General features: G+C 35.2%; 1 protein-coding gene across 3 annotated transcripts in view; it reads right to left on the minus strand.

Moving 5' to 3' along the window:
• LOC150076261 (transcription factor GATA-3-like) overlaps positions 1 to 17547 on the minus strand; it is a 351889-nt gene that overhangs the window by 194559 nt on the left and 139783 nt on the right. The window contains exon 1 of one of the 3 annotated variants that reach the window (XM_090387747.1): positions 11377 to 11979. The exons of the other annotated variants lie outside the window; for them this stretch is intronic. The gene's annotated coding sequence lies outside the window, so the exon portion shown is untranslated. Of the gene's footprint in view, positions 1 to 11376; positions 11980 to 17547 lie in introns of those variants that run through there. 3 annotated transcript variants of the gene reach the window in all.

A 17547-nucleotide genomic window follows, 5' to 3' on the forward strand; every position in this document is an offset into this window, starting at 1 on the left:
TATTGAACGGTCAGTGCTTTTGCACCATGTTTTGCTCGTAGGGAACTGTTCAGGTCGATACAATTCAATTCAAGTTAAACAATTAAAACGATGCCAATTATCAACTTGAACAGTTCACCAGGAGCAAAACATGGTGCAAAAGCACTGACCGTTAAATTGTGAATCTTAAGCGTAGTCCCATTGCTTCATGCAAAATAATTGCCATAGCAGATATATTTGACCGAAACAATAAAGGTACATAACAAATATATCGTAAAGAAAACAAAATGATATAATTGTTAAAAGTTAATAAAGCAGTAGTTACCAGTAGCACATTAATAACGCAACGGTTAAGAGCTAAAAGCATTCATAAATAATTCATCATTCTTCATAAAAATTCTTAAATAAATCTTCACTGCATACATATTGGGACAGGAAGGAAAAAATATGAATTGGCACCATACATTAAAATTACACAGTGAGAAACTACACGACCCGGCAATATTCTAAAGTATCAGGAAATCTAAAAAATATAAAAATGGATCATGCAAGTATAGAATTACTCATGCCGTTGATTTGAATCCGCGCGATGCCACAAAATACGATAATAATCTTATAAAATTTCTTCTTACCCTGTGTTGGCTTCTCAGATTATGAACAGAAATTTTATTACTTATTTATTGCCTTAAAGTCTATCTACAAATGGAAAGAGTTATGCATCGAGACTACTCAGTACGATGAGTTTGGGTCGCCGTAACAGAGTGGCATTTATACATCGAGAAGCAGTTATAACGAGACATAAACATAAGTAATTTTTCCGTTTATAATCCTGGAAGACCCACATAAGGCCAGTAGAGTTCACACATATTAACATCATCGTATTTAGCAATCACAGCACATCGAAGCATAGTCACCCCAAAGGCGTTTACTACTATAACCTCGCATACCACAGATTGATATAGGAATATTTCTGATCAAATCATTCATCCCACCCCATTTCAAAAGTAACAACTTCATTAGAGAAAAAAATGGACTAGTGTTAGTATCATTGAAGCAGTTTTAACTTAAAGCATAATTTGACTAACATATCATGAAGAATACACAGCATGTAACTGAGTAAAGCTCAATGTGCATGAGTTATTTTTCAAATTTAGCTTTACTTTTAGTCAGTAAACTGTGCCTCTCTTTAAGCAACTGGGAGATCCGCAGCACTGTCGAAATACAAATCTTTTAGTGCTTTATCGCCTATGGAAAGTAGCTATATCAAGAAATTATATAAGGAGAGTTGCTGTGAGTATACAGGGAGAATGAGGAAGAATTAGCTGGTTATGTGAACTGCGAACTTAGTAACCAAAACTGAAGCCACCGTAAGCTGTTACAAAAATTTGTACTTTCCGATTTCTTAACATATTGTGGTCGGGATGAAATTTAATGCTGTCGCATTAAATTCCATCCCAACCACAATATGTTTCTGAACGGCCAGTAGTAATCAAAGAATTTGTCATTTCTAAAAAAAAATTTGGTTTGTCGTAATCAAGTGTTTCACACTGATCACTGGGGCTAGCAACAATAAGAAAAAAATGTTAGAAATAATTTTGTTTAGGCCTAGCACAATATACAGTGTGAAAAAGTTTCATACAGGCAAATGATTTTCATTAGCAAGGCATTCATTCATTCTCCATTAAGGAATAAATTTCCCTTTATTCTCGAGACGGCGGAGACCAAAAGAGTTTGCATATTCATTTTGACTGTATAAAAATTTAATTAAAGGCAGCCATGATTTCGACTACCACAGTACGCATGGGCCGTGTATCTTTCACGGCAGCTTCTGAAGTCGAACTTCAATATCCATACTTGTGGTCGTACATGCTAACCACAGGATAAAAGCCAGTCATTAGTAGTGTAGGTAAATGTTCTGAAAGGTTTATACTTAGCTAGAGGTAAAGAGAGAATTGGAAATGCCTTATTTCTGATAGTTTCTTATAGCACAGAATACAATTGGCTTTTGAAAATAAACTTATTTTCTATTTAATTATTTGGAGACCTCTGGTCTCCAAATAATTAAGTAGAAAACAAGAACTTTGAGACCTTTGGTCTCATCCCAGGACTGCTAGATGCTAAAGCGACATCAATTATATATACTGATTCAGTTATTGGGTTACAGTTATTATTCTATGAGATACTCCATGGTTACTTTACCACTAAATATATATAATATAGGGATGCCTTGGGTTTCAAATGCGTTGTCCGCAGACCTCGAGGGATAAACAATGGTGGCATTGAGAGTTTGCGAGCTAATTTTAGTATATAGTCAACTCCCTTTTATCCTATACTTGTTATTCGGCTTACAAATTTCTGTGCATGGTTTTTTAATTTATTTTTCTTTTAATTTTCTTTCTTTTTTTTATAAATTTTCTTTTAATTTGACGAATGAATTTATTGAAGGCTCATGAAACAGTACATTCTTTATAAACTGATCTGCGATTCCATTTCACTTTCACCCTCCTCCAGTTTGTACTTTATTTGATTTATTTTATGGTGAAAATAGGAAAGCGAATTAAATATTATTTGGTAATAAAAATAGCTTAATATGCAGAGGGAATAAAAAAACAAAAACAAAAAAAAAAACATGATCTGTGAAGTAAGCAAGTAGGTAATAATGGAATAAGAGGAATTACCTCTACCTTGACTGTAGAACACTTCGATGCAAACACTCTCCAAAATTGAATTCAAATAAATTATATTCATTTGAGTTTTGGAGAGTGTTTGCATCGAAGCGTTCTGCAGTCAATATAGAGATAATTCCTCTTATTCTGTTGTTAACTGATATATATATACAAATAATTTATATATATATATAAGTAGAACTTATTGCTCTGGCATTTATGAATTACAAGTAGGTAATGCATGCATTGCATTATAGTTATAGGTTCGACTGTCAAATGTCTTACCTAGGGGATAAAACAAAGCATGGGCTGAAAATTAGGTGTCGATCAAATTCCTTCTCCAGTAATGCCCGAAACATATTTTCATTTATAAATGCAGTAAAGATTTATGAGGAGGGGAGGCTTGTGGCTGTGGAATCGGAATTAGGCTTAAAACTTTCCTGAGTGGTCAAAAGAATAGCTAAAACTCTTTGGTATCGTTCCGAGTTTTCCTTGTTAAGTACTGTTGAAACATCGAAGCGTTATTTAATTTGTTTAGAGGGATAACTAAAAATTTTATAGGGGTGGGGAAGATGCAGAATTTCAGTGGTTCGATTTGAATAAAATTTGGGATAAATTTCATTTGGGATTTGAATGAAATTTGGGATAAATCTTTCTACGTATTCATATATAAAGTCTCATGAAGAATGATCCACTGGGAATCGAGTTGTTACATGCTGACATAACAGACAGCAGGCGCTGTATGCATTTGCTTGCCACTAATATAAGAGTTCCTATGGTAAAAATAATAAAAAGGGTCGGCGGGGACGATAATAAAGGGATCCTTCGTATTAAAATGGTCGGAACCGCAGCTTTAAGCTACCTGCTATTCGAAATAGCAGTGCGTGTTACAGATAAGCACCTTATCTGTGCTTCCCATTCAGCTTTTCTTTCAGTATTTTGTGCTGGTTTTTTCTCTTCAAGATTTAGATTGGCTTTTCTATGCATGTAATATGCATCAGTACAAATCCATCAGGTGGTAGATGACTTTCATCAACCGGTGAAATACCACCACTTTGCTTATTGGAGGCTTGAAGTGGTGAAACCATGTTTAGTCTCTAGAGCAAAGTTTCGGCATCCCCCCCTCCCCCCATACTTCTCCTTCAACCCATGCACGGTACTAAGTACTATAGATTTTGATACCTTTCTTGTTTGGGGTTTTCATAAAAAAAGGTTTTACTCCTAAACAGCAGGTTTTTAGTATGGTTTACATTCTATTATCACAATAGAATTTCATTTAAATATAAAATTTCAATAAAAGGAAAGATAAAGGTAAATAATAATAAATAAATAAAGGTAAAATTACAATAAAATGATTAGTGTATATCATTTAAATTTACAAATTTACCCTTACACTGTTGTACTTATGGTATAGAACCATAAGTACAATACAGAACAATAGAATTTTCAAATTTACAAAATTGAACATGTATATCCTCCTTATCTGTCAGTAGCCTCACTGTCAGTTAATTTGTTCGAACGTTCATTAAGGCTGGGAGCGTTTTAAGTCATTCGACAACTTTTCCAGCCCGAAACATGTTTTCCTAAATTTATTTCTATATTTCTTGTCTTCTGCATACATATAGAGCTCGACCTTCACATCATTGGCTGCTGCTAGTGTATTTTCCTGGAACACACTTTTATAACATCGAGGTCTAATGGGATGAGACAAAGTGGCAAGTGACTATATCACGATTTGTGCACATTGCCATTTAAGTGGGTGGCTAGTTGAACACCGATGCGGTGATAGTAAGAATCAGAATGACCACAATCGGACACACATATTATGAATAAATACAGTTTCTGTTTATACTCCAGACGACTGCACGGTCAGAGGAGTTCGCAGGTACTGAAAATATGAGAAACAGCGCCGTATTTAGCCGTCACGGGCTTGAACCCCGGTCACTCAAAGCACCTGTACTTATGCACCCCTTCGCCTGACCACTCGGCTACGGCGTACTTCTCTTTTGGAGCAATGTTGTTTATTTGATTGAGCCAACTCGTAGTGACTTGCTTCACAGAATGAGATTGATGCATTTTGTAACGGATATAGTTTGTTTTCTTGGAAACGTGCATAAATGACACGTTTCTATTGATAGCACGATCAAGGTATATAAATTTCGTTGCCTTTGGTTCTTAAATTTTTCGGATTTAGATTGTTTAAGTTATCAAAGTGTTCATATTAATATGCGAAATATTCTGAATCGTATTGTTCTTGCCTGATCTTATGTTATTTTTTAGATTTACTAAACTTGCATCATAACATCTTAAAAAACAGAAAGTACTACCCTCCTCCAACTTTTCACTTTTTATTATCTAGTTTCATGTAAATCGCCTTACGTATTATAGTCGTCCACGTTTATATCGATAAAAATACCTTTATAAATGTTCTTTGTCGATAAATATGTAGAATGCATGCTACATTATATTAAAACACACAATCATAGCTGTGAATAATAATTAGGCTGTGTTATGTAAATGAAGTGGGCTTAACCTGACTACATCACTATCTTTAAAATAGCATAAGGTTGGAGCATATGTGCATAGGATATTTAACTTTTTATTATAGGTAGTTTTTAGCGCATCTCTTGCTCTTATGCACAAGTATACTTGTTAATCCCCTGAGATTAATCACAGTTCCTTGCGCATGATTCCACTTTAGGTCAAATCATATACAGCTATAAGGATTCTGGGTCAAATCGTATACAGTTGTAAGGATTCTGGGAGATTTACACTTACTGGCCAGGCAGATAATTAAGCATAAAATAAATATCAAGAGACGAGCTTAAAGTGTACAAGGTGATATAAACCGAAACCTTTGAAATATTCAGTGAATGGTATTGAACACAGAGAACTTCTGTGTTAAGTATATTATTAATAAGAAGAGACAAAACTAAAGTTCAGGTAGATTAGACCGAGTAATGGTAACCAGAGGTCTGGGTGCATGGTCGGTTTTGGGTAGCCCCCCTGTCTTTTGTTATAATTATGTTATACCATTTAAGAAACACTTTGAGCATCCCCGTCTGGGCCCGGGTCTTTTTGTCTCTCTGTTCCCTTTTCGCACGGCCCTGTAGGCAGGAAATACTTGTCGGTGATGCTGGAAAGTGTGTGTGTGTGTGTGTGTGTGTGTATATATATATATATAAAGCTTCTCGACATTGTATTACGACATTCAGCAAGATTTGTGAGGGAGTATTCATATATGAAAATTATATAGTTTCTAGAGAATCCGTAATGTGAGTAGCTAATAAAGCTAGATAACTAACAATAATGGGATACTCGAAAAAGTCTTACGTTAGCTCATTAAATGTTCTTAGACAGGAATGCCAATATTATATCCATTAATAATGCGCATTGACAGAATTTTAAACCATTCTCGCACATCATTCAATCCTTACCCCTTCATTTTCTTTTCTTTTGTTGTTGTTGTTGTTGTTTGATGGATTAAAGTCGAATCTGTGCGGTAAAGTCCTTGAAACAGATAAAGAACTTATTTCTTAAGTTACAAGGTGGTTTCAAACTCATAAAATAGAATTTTACCAGCGCTTTTCTTTTTTTTGAAAGGACTCTGGCAAAAAAAAAACAAAAAAAAAAAACTCTTAATGTTTATTGTTATTATATGCTAACACTTGTTAACTTCAATTTAAATTAAAAAAAAAAAAAAATGCAATCCATTGTATGTTATTTATTGACCAACCTTTGTACCCTTAAACAACATAATGAACCAATAGAATAAATTAAATTTCTGGATCTTATACTTATTTATCCTGTCTTTAAGAGGAATCCTTAAATTTTCTAATGGTGCAGTGCTCTAATATATCAGCTCTCCTGAGGTCTAGTTGAAACTCTTAATTTATTGGATCTTAATTATATTCTAGTTTTAAACGCCCTTTAAAAACAGTGCCAAATTTACCATCTTATAGATTACTAGGCTTAATAATTTAAAAGCTTATAGTTCTAAATAAGACGTTTTTAAATTTCAGTGCAAATTATTGAAGCAATTTTAAAAGTATTAAATGACTCCTTAACGGGGTATCTTTTAGAGCAGTGTTTCTCAATCTTTTTACTCTCGTGGCACATTTTCCAAAGAAGAAAAATTAGGCGGCACACCTACGTAGTCGTAGAAGAAGAAATTTCTAAATTAAATAAATAGAACGAAAAATAATATTAACAATTTTTTTATTTATACTTATATTATATTTGTGTTATGCAAACAATTCTTACAACCAAAATAAAATATTCGGACAATGATGTTAAAATAAAAACGACGCTAGTTTTTTTTTTTAAGATTTCGCGGCACACTTGGAAAATTTTGCGGCACACTAATGTGACGCGGCACACCCTTTGAGAAACACTGTTTTAGAGGAACAGTTGAAATAAGTTACCGAGTTTGGATTTTACATCACATATGTGTGGTATAAATCTGTATAGAAAAAATTACATCTCAATATGTCGTATAATATAATTCTGTTTATGGAAGTACAGAGCAGTTGGAAAAAAGCCTGCGATTATGAAACGCCGTTGCTGAGCGGTAAAATGCCAGGGTTTCAGTAATGCACACTTTTTAAGTTGATGGTGGTTCCAGTTAACGTAACTGTTAAATACTGTAATCTTATACGACTGTCCCGGAGTATACATTTTATTATTTATTTTTAACGCTTACAGTTTTACATCTATACATCGTCGTATGCCACTCCTTAGGAGAGGTGTGGGTTCGGTTCCTGGAGGAGTTTCTCCAGTTGTGATGAAATTCTGTATTCATTTTTGTGTTATCAGAAGTAATATTGTGTGCCCTCTGGGGAATGGATGAAACAGTTTAAAACTCATACTCTTCTATCAGCATATTACACAACAACAATGTAAATCTGTAAAATAGCAAATCCGAGCACTCTTTAAATTAAAATTTTGCTCTTATTTACAAAGTTTCGAACAGTTGTACAGACGTGATCCACTGTGGCAGCTTAGTCGCTGTCTACCGCTCATTAAAGAGAGTCAGTGTTCGATTCTCCTCGATGACTGGAGAAATTTCCAAAATATTTTTCAATTGAGGTTCCAGTAAACTAATTTCAGGTAGTGAGAGTAGTTATTCTGGGTTTTTCAGTCCGTGCAACATACAAATCGGCCTGTGAACACACACTTCTACAGACAAAAATACAATATGGATATGAGCGACAAGCTCTGGTAACGTTAAAATAAAAATTTTAATTTCACACAACCATGTCTCTCACTCATCGAATTGCAATAGCGAACAATAGTTCACAAGAATACTAAGAACAAAGTATCAATCAAGACTGTGGCCGAAGTAAACCAATAAGTTATAGGCGTATATGCAACGAGTATATTATTGCATGTTTACAGCCATATACACTCCCGCCTAAAACTTTGGAATCACAGCATATGACAACAGTTTTCATTAATTTTTCTGAAATTAACTATGTCAGTGTAATGTTTAATATAAAAATCAACACACTACAAAGTATTTTAAGATTTTTTTTATTAAGCATTGAAAAATTTACAGCAAAAAATATTTAAATGATTAATATTAACAACTATACTGAATTTTTTGCAAAATATTCACCACGAAATTTTATCACTGCCTTACAAGACGTAGAATTCTGGGTTAATTTTATAATAGTGTCTTGACTAACATTATTCCAAGCGATCTGCAAGGTTTCACATAAATTTTGTGAAGGTGAGCAGACTTCATGAACTTGGTGGTCTTGATCCCATAAAAGCTCTATTAGATTTTATTCAGGCGATTGCTGTTGCAATATCACTCCCCCCCCCCCCCCAGGTATGTAGTTGCTAGAAAGTCTCAGCACGGGTCATTGTCTTGTTGCAATATAACATTTCTTCCAAGAAATTTTATATTATAACGAAGTCCTAAGGATATTGCATTATGTTCAAGGCCTGTTTTTATAGCCTTCTTTTCTTAAAATTCCTTCAGTTCTGACGATGTCATCTACTTCAGAAAAACAGAAGCAACCCTGGATCGTGATGAACCCACCACCGTGCTTGACTGTGGGCACTGTACAATGTGGCATCATTTTTTTTTTGCAGTTGATCGTCTCGCATAAACTCTACGCTTGGATCCAAAACTTTCAAATTTGGATTCCTCCGTTCACTATATGTTTTTACACTCTTCAATTGTCCAATGTTGATGGCTCTTAAGCCCAAGCCTTTCTTTCATTCCAGTTTTAATAATGGCCATTAATCCTGCTTGTTTAAGACGAAGTTTTACAGTGAATGTAGACCCAGGAATTTCTTTGTTCCCATTAAACTCAACTCGGAGTTCAGATGCAGTAAGCCTTCGATTGTGATTAGAAATCAGTGTTATGGTCTTATCTTGTGCTTCCGTTGTTCGCGCGGTCGTCCTGATCGTGATTTCGCTTTTAAACTGCCAGTCTCCTTGAATCGTCGAATGGCAGTTTGTACTCCTTTAAATGAAACACCTAGTTTTTTTGGCAAGTACTTCTCATGGAAGAACTTTCTATATACAGAGTTATGATAGCACTTCTTTTTTCAACTTTCAGTTCCTTATTCCTTGTCATCACACGCGACCCAAGGAGTTTTGGTGAGCCTAGGCAGGAGTGTATTTGGCGCCCTTGAGATACTTTTATAAAATATTATTATAATAAAAATTTTGAATTTCGGCAACTCCAGACGTTGGCGCCCCTATGCCCTGCTTTCCAGGCTTAGCGTGTTCCGCCTGCTCTGCTTGTCGTGTTTATCAAGAAAACACGAAACTCACACCACACACTCTTTCTGAATGACAAGTATTCGACTTTACAAGTTACAGCTCTTACTACTCAATTTATATTATTACAAAACACTCTAGAATCATCTACACCGTTCAGGAATATTCTACAATGTTCTACTACATTCAGGAGTCTTCTACTCTTTTCTAGAATATTCTCGAATTTTCTAGAAATTTCTTAAATATTATTTAGGCTTTTTGATTTTCATACATAATTATTTGTTCAAGTTGATCCTATTTAAATAAAAGCTTTGAAAAGTAAAAAAAATGAAACGTGATTCCAAACTTTTAGGCGGGAACATATATATCTATTATAAACCAGGAAGAGAATAGAAAAAACCACCGGCTAATTGAATAGCTGGACGACGTTCAAATAATTACTGAACCCTTTCAAGGTTAACCGAAAATGCCCCCAAACCAATACAATCCTTTTGCGATATTTAAGCAAAATTCGAAATCTGCGAAAGGCGTAAGTGAAAATATTTGTAAAAATTTTAAACTACCGGTAATAGCGATTGAACTACTTTTATCTACGAATTCCGTCATAGGTTGCGATCGAATCGAAGATATGGCAGTTGTGAAGGAACTTGTGACTATCTTTGCCCCGCAACTGAGTTAACTGGTCTCGGGCAGAAAGGTAAGCTTTTCCAAGATTTATTCTAGTTTTCAACAGCAAACGTGAAAGCTAGTCTGTAAACACGCAATTTGCAGACATAATCCCCATTCATCTGAGCAGTAAGAGAATTTATATACTATAGTTATCGTGGTAGAGGTGGTTCACAGGCCTACAACAAGAGAATGATCAGATGAACGTTCTGTTAGATGTAGTTTATTTCACAAGAGCACGTGTTAACTTTCTAACCCACACACTTAATCTGCACACCACTTGTCAATTTGTGAAACTTGTATTTAGATAGCGCCTGTAGCTACTGGGTTTTATTCTGTTGCTCCTAAACTCATGGTTTTTTATCTATCCCACTAGCATATACTGCTTTACCGGAGTGAAGTTACGCACTTAAAATTGAGAATAAAATTCAAGTAAAATAAACAATCATAATCGATCTATTCTATATCTTGACATAATGTAATATGTATGCTACTGTTTAGTGTTTTGTGCTCTGTGTTTGTTATTATTATTAGTAGTAGTTATACTGTAAACACCAATAACATATCTGTTGCCTTGATAACTACGGCCGTTCAGGGCATGTAAAGTGAAAGAATAAAAATTAAAAGAAATAAAATAATGCAACGTATTAAGTACATTGTAACAAGAACGTTGGTTAGATTTTCTCTGCAATGCTGGAGTGCAGAGATATACGGTAGCCTGTTTGCAATTTGATAAATATGCACTTAGTTATTGGAGTTTGCTGTTTTCCTCTTTCCATTTCCGAAATTTTTAAATTTAATAATTTTGAAACACTGGTACTCTGGTAATGCAGAAAAACGAAATCTACTGTCCTGATCTTTACCATAGATTAAAGTTTTGTTAAAGTGCGGTATTATATACGTTATAGCGTACATCGGAAATCGTGCCAATTTTAGTGAATTAAGCGCAGCGTTTGATTCCGGTTCTAGTAAGAGTAACGTGTGGAACGTGCCATTCCCGAAATCAGAACTACAGTACAGCGATTTTAAAAGTTAACTATACCTTGTTCCCTAAATGAGAACTTAAGTTTAATATTATTTTGCATTTTTGGCTTTCGTAATATAAATTATTGCCAATATTATAATCTGTAATAGTTGTTATATTTTATTTTCAATTCTTCAAACTGCCATTTAAAAAAAAAAAAAAAAAAAGATTGAATTTGAGTTACCGATTTACTTTTCACTTTTTTATAAATTATTTTAAAATAAAACGAAAATATCAAAATGAAAACCTTTACACTATCAAAATCAGTACACATAAACATTAACAAAACAAAGTAATTTCTATACCATTCGCAGCTGAAATCAACAGGGAGGTCGCAGGCGGACGTACGGCAGCAAGATGTTTCACCTGTCCGGCTAGTAACTGTAGGACAACAGAACGTTGAAGATATCCTTTTGTGTAAGTCTTTGAACATTCACATTGATGATGAGCGACCCATGGCGAGAAATAATAACTTCTGACCACAAGCATCCAGTTCTAGTTCGAGTGGACGAACCCGACTATCCGATACTAGCAGCACCTCTCGAAAACAAAGCCAGGGGGGGAGGTTGTGTGGCACGTTCGCGCACCGTCGAAGACTATCCTCTTTTTCATGGACAACAACGGCGTTTCACTGCGGCTAAGAGTGTCTGACAGCCTCGCAGAACGTCTGGGAGGAGCACACCTCACCTCGGACCAATCATTAGTACGGGGCGGTAAGAAGCGGTAGCGGGAAGAGTGGCTAATTGGACAGCTACGGCCCAGTATGAAATGCCCCATCAATCACCCCTTTAGACAGCCACGCACAGCACTGCTGCACGAGTCGTACGAAGCGTTTCTTGTCGCTTATCCAACCCTGTTGTCCTCTGTAATTGGCTGGGCACTACAGCAGCGGGTTACCAAGTACAGCACCGGGTCTAGGATAGGGGTCGCTAGCTGCGTTCTTGTGGCACCATCAGGAGGCGTGGCTTCATTACCACCAGACCGACGGCCTCGGGGAACGCAGCGATAACGCGGAGGTTAGTCACGGTTCTGTTTTTTTTTTTATTATTTTCTTTTTTTTTTCAAGTTGTCGCTTATTCTTTGTTTTGCACAGGTAATTATAGAGCAGGCTGGCAGTAAAGTGGGGACGAGAAGCGTTAAATACTCCGTGTGATGTACGCTGATGAAGAGGAGATAGAACCGGAAGAGGCTGACGTGTGAAGGATGATCGGAAACTGTTTATAAATTTCGTTGTCACTCCGCTAATGATGAGATAACGAGGGATGAAAAACTAGTGACTTCATAAAGCGTGTGATTTAGGTAGTGAAGGAAAAAGCAAACACACCTTAGACACGATGATAATGTGTTTTCATTAATCGTTGGGCCTAACATTCGTCTATTTCATTAGTCTCTACTTAATGACTTTCTTTTTCTTCCTGAAGATTTAATAGTTGCCCAACAGTCACCCGGGTTTTCAGTTGGTATATGTGAAAGGAAAGTTTACTGACTGCAGGGTAAATTTGTAAGGTCGACTGAAAGTTCCTGAGGTCAATTATCGCTGAGTAATCCGACTTTCGTAATATGTGAGCATCGCAAATCACGAGTTAGTTACCGGTCGCCTACTCCTTTTTATCGAGAAAGAAAAAGCGCAACTTACCGCTATAACGTCAAATGGCTTACTGTAACGAGCGATTTGTGCTGCTAATGGATGTGAAGTTGCATCCATTTTTTTAAGTTATTATTTATTTATTTTATTTATTATTTATTTTTTTTGGGAGGAGGTAGGGCTGAACGGAAACACCGTATAGTGCAAGATTCGGTTAAATACTACACTCACCTGACACGAGAGACTATACGGTGGTCGTCGTCCTGTTGCCTACCACCATGATTGTGGCTGACCGCTAATTAATTGTCAAAGAAGAGTGGTGGGTATACTTCAAATTAGTTTGAAAATATATATTAGGATACTGAGGAGGGGGGAAAAAAAAAAAGAGTAAAATAATTCGTGTAATCGCTTCAAACAGTTCGTAAAATGAGAGATTATGTTAATCTTTACGAATTTATTTAATAAATTTTCTGAGTAAATCAGAGTATCAGAAAATTAATAAATTTTCTGATACTCATAATAAATTTTCTGATACTCGGGGACAGCTGCGTAAGGTCGGAGGTGTTTACAAGAATTTTTGTATCTCGTAGATTCCGGAGACTAAATTGCACGGATTTTACCAGCTATCTATCGCATATAATCTCTGCGGTAGCACAGTGGTAGCGTCACCGTCCTCCCCACACCGGCTGGAAAAGGCCCAGGTTCTAATCCCGTCGATGACTTTATGGGCTTTTTTCACTCCTTGGCTTAGTTAGTCGTTCTCAGGCGTAGATAGCAAGGTTTTTCCTCTAGCAAAACAGGAAAATCGACCAGAGAACACACGCAATTTACAGACACAATTCACAGGGTAGTTGAAATTAATGACTTTCTAGGTGACCCTAATATAATAGTTTAATATATTAGCTATTGCTTATAGGTTTATTTAATTTGTACTTGGGTCATTAACTGTCTCTGCCGATATGCAAAATGTACGGGCCCTCGATGGCCTAATCGATCATCTTTTTCGAACAGCTATAAAAACAGTTCCCTCCTTTTTTTTTGCTTTTTTCCCCCCATCTGTAGATTTTTGTATTTTCTCTCTCTCTCTGTATCTTATGAACTCCTCTGACCGTGTGGTCGTCTCGGAGTATAAACAGGAAATTTATTTATGCCAACATTTAGTTTCGCTGGATGCTAGTATTGTTTATTTATTGAAAAATAAAAATTTGTGTTGCTAGCGAATCTATGAATTGTCTTATTTCTTCTGCGGACTATTTGTGTTAACAGAACTTTTCTGCACTTAACGAAATTATTTAAACAGCTTCTTACGATTTTTAGCTACATCAATGGGTATTACGTTGCTTTCTATTTTACGGACTGTTGATAAATAATTTGAGTTCTGTAGACTGGAATTTCAAGTAGTAGTGAAATTTCATTATGCGAATTGCCTTTCTTATCAATCTAAATAGTTAATTTTGAGACGGCCCTTCGCGCAGAAATGTTACCTCGCTTGAAATTTTCATTTCGTTTTATCAGTATAGAAATAACAACTTTAAAATTAAGGGTATTTTAAATGAAATTTTAAGCAATTAATACTTCTTTGAAAAATCCAGACATCCAGATTAATTAGGAACACATTATATAAGATTCTACTACTAGAAAATTATTTCATTATTGTGGTCTTATTTTCCTTGACCAAATTTCAGAATTTTCAGACTATTTAGTTGATACATATTATCTCTCTGATAATATATATCAAAGTGAAAAGTGCTAACTTTTCACTTTATTTATGGGTATCATCATAAATAAGTAAACTTCGACTTCTAAACTACACAACTGCTAAATATGATTAATGATAGTATTCCTGTTAAAATAACGAGTTGTAAACTTCTTGACCTATATGGTCGTGTCGGAATGTGAACAGAATTTTTTTTAATGCTTGTGGGTTGTTTCGTGTTATTTGAATTCCTCTTTTAAAAATTAAAGCCTTTATATTGTATATTTATCATTATATTTAAATTTGGAATATGCATAAATATTCAAATTACTCATACCCCTACACCCACCTGTAAATAAAAAAATAATAATAATAAAATAAAAAAAGAAAAAAAAATCTAAGCTAAAAATTTCAATATTATAGAACAGGTATTATAACTAATTGTCGATTATTTCAAAGTGTCACACTTACACTTTTCAGTTATAAATATAATAATCCATCCATTCTATTTTTATAAAATTATTTTATATAATTAAATAAATATACAGGCAATCCTCGGTTACCCGACACAGTGCATAACTAACTCCATTAAACATCGGATGGTGACCCGTCGAATAGCAAACCACTTTTCCGTAGGAAGAATGTTATAACATTCTTCGGATTTTTTTTTGCCCAAGAGTGATATGTCCGGATGCCAAAATTATATGGGTTATTTTCACTTATATAACTCAGACGTTTGTATTAAATACTTTATATCTTGAGACAGTATAGTATTTGTTAATCCAAATCATTAGGATCTTAAATACATAAACTAATGTACGTATTTACAGTTATTGTCGATAATGAACATAACTTAATTTACAGTTATTATTAACAATACACTTAAAAAAACATTAATAATCAGTGCAGTACAGCGCACAAGAAATTCAAATTCTTCATAGTATAACTGTACTGAACCATTATAATACAAAAAAAAAAAAAAAAAAAAAAAAACCTGCAGCCATTATCAACCCACTGCAGGATGGAAGCCTCCTCAGCAATTCATGCTGAGTAAAATGGACCATAATCTGCCGCGCTGGTCCAGTGCGGGTTGGCAGATCGACCGTATTCAGCAGTGAGGGACTTGAACCCCGGTCTACTCAAAGAGCGTGTGCTACTGCACTCCTGCTCCTGACCACTCAGCTACGGAGGCCTGAACTGTACAGTAAATTAATAATTTGTACTGTACTATACTGTGCATTACAGTACTTTGATGTAATATACAATAAAAATTGACATTCAGAAATAAATAAATAAATAAATTTTCTGTTTATACTCCGGGCGACCACTCGGTCAGAGGAGTTTACAAGATAGAGAATACAAGAAACAGTACCATATTTAGCAGTCACGGGGTTGAACCACAGTAATACACTGATTATTAATGTTTTTTTAAGTGTATTGTTAATAATAACTGTAAATTAAGTTATTATGTTCATTATCGACAATAACTGTAAATACGTACATTAGTTTTATGTATCTGTTTATAATCTGTTTATACTGCAGGAGTGGCCAACTTAATTTGTGATGCGATCTACTTTTTTTCCTTCAAAATTATGCCGCGATCTACTATTGCAAAAATTTCATTGCACAAGGTGCACAAATCGAGGGATGACTGTATATTTAAAATTCGTCGTGATCGACCGAAATTAATTCCGCGATCGACTCGTTGGCCACCCCTGCTTTACTGTATTATACTTGTGCGGAACAAATAAAAATCAAAAACTGTCATTTTTTTTCTGTATGTTGTCTTAGCTCTCCATGTGTTCGGTTTGCTTAAAATTATTGGGATAAGATAAAGATAAAATTATTATGATAAAGTCATTGAGTTGAGCACACGTTTTCAGCATCGAAATAATGTCTGTGGGGCTTTTGATGGGAAGAGGAGGATTTAGAGCTGCCCAGATCTTTTATTTTTATATATTTTTTAATTATTTTTTTTATTTTTGCATCTGTGTCCTTAAATGCTAAAAACTTCGTTCAGAGGTTTTTTATTGTTGTTGTTAACGCTTTGAGAGGAAGAGTATTTAGAACAGTTCGGAAATCTTTCATCAGCATCTTTCTTCTCTCCCAGATGTACAAAGGTCTTGGTGAGTTCTTTTGAATGAGATTTCAGCAATTCACTGGAATCTTGAGCTCTAATTTCCAAGTGGACGTCCTTACCAATTCCACCCATAGATAATAAATAAATAATCTGTTTATACTCCGGGACGACCAAACGGTCAGAGGAGTTCACAAGATAGACAGAATACAAGAAAAACACCGTATTCAGCAGTCACGGGCTTGAACTCCGGTCACCCAAGGCACGTGTACTTATGCACCCGCGCGCCTGACCACTAGGCTACGGCGGCCTTATTAGAAGTGATGTAGTCACTTCTTCATATGTTTTGGGGGGGGGGGGGTCTTGGGAATTAAGCACAAAGTCAGGGCATTGGTGACGCCACACAATTGTGGTTTTCTTTCTTGGTCTCATCCAAGTCTCTCCAGTGTTGTTGCATGAAACGTAATAAATAAATTTTATGTTTATACTCAGGCACGACCACTTTACAAAAATAAAAATACAAGAACATTATCATCTGTTGTACATTTACTTGACTACTCGTCTGCGAACTTTTTTGAAGCTAGAAATTTGTGTTTCCTTCCTTCTCTGCTTTTGTGATGGCTTGGACAAAAGTCCGCTTAAGATAATAAGTTTAAAGGCCCTCCTTTATTATAAGTTTAATTACATAGACGTTATCTCTCCGTTATTATAAGTTTAAATTATATATGTATATAAGTTATATCTCTTCGTTATGGCTCTCCGTTATTCCCTGGTCCATTGGACTGAAGAATTGAAGTGGTATGGGATAAGAAAGTCCAATTTAACGCTGTGATTAATGTCGTCCAGAAACACGGGATGCCCTAGCCTAGAGCATTGTGCAGAAGACTTAAATGAGTAATGCCTTATTCATTTAAGATCTTTTTTACCTTAAGCAATATTTTTCCAAACTAGGAAAAAAATAACCACGAACACTATGCTTGTAACTTAAACCTATTAGATTTTCATATCACTGGAAGGGGGTTACGAACGAGGAGTGATTTTTAGAATGGTATTTTATCATGAGTTTCAATTTAAAGTCTAGCGACATTAGCACCTAATAATAAAGTTAATCTGGCCTT

The sequence above is a fragment of the Mastigoproctus giganteus genome, chromosome 13 (assembly GCF_048544385.1).
Source record: "Mastigoproctus giganteus isolate SK-2022 chromosome 13, ASM4854438v1, whole genome shotgun sequence".
Classification (NCBI taxonomy): domain Eukaryota; kingdom Metazoa; phylum Arthropoda; class Arachnida; order Uropygi; family Thelyphonidae; genus Mastigoproctus; species Mastigoproctus giganteus.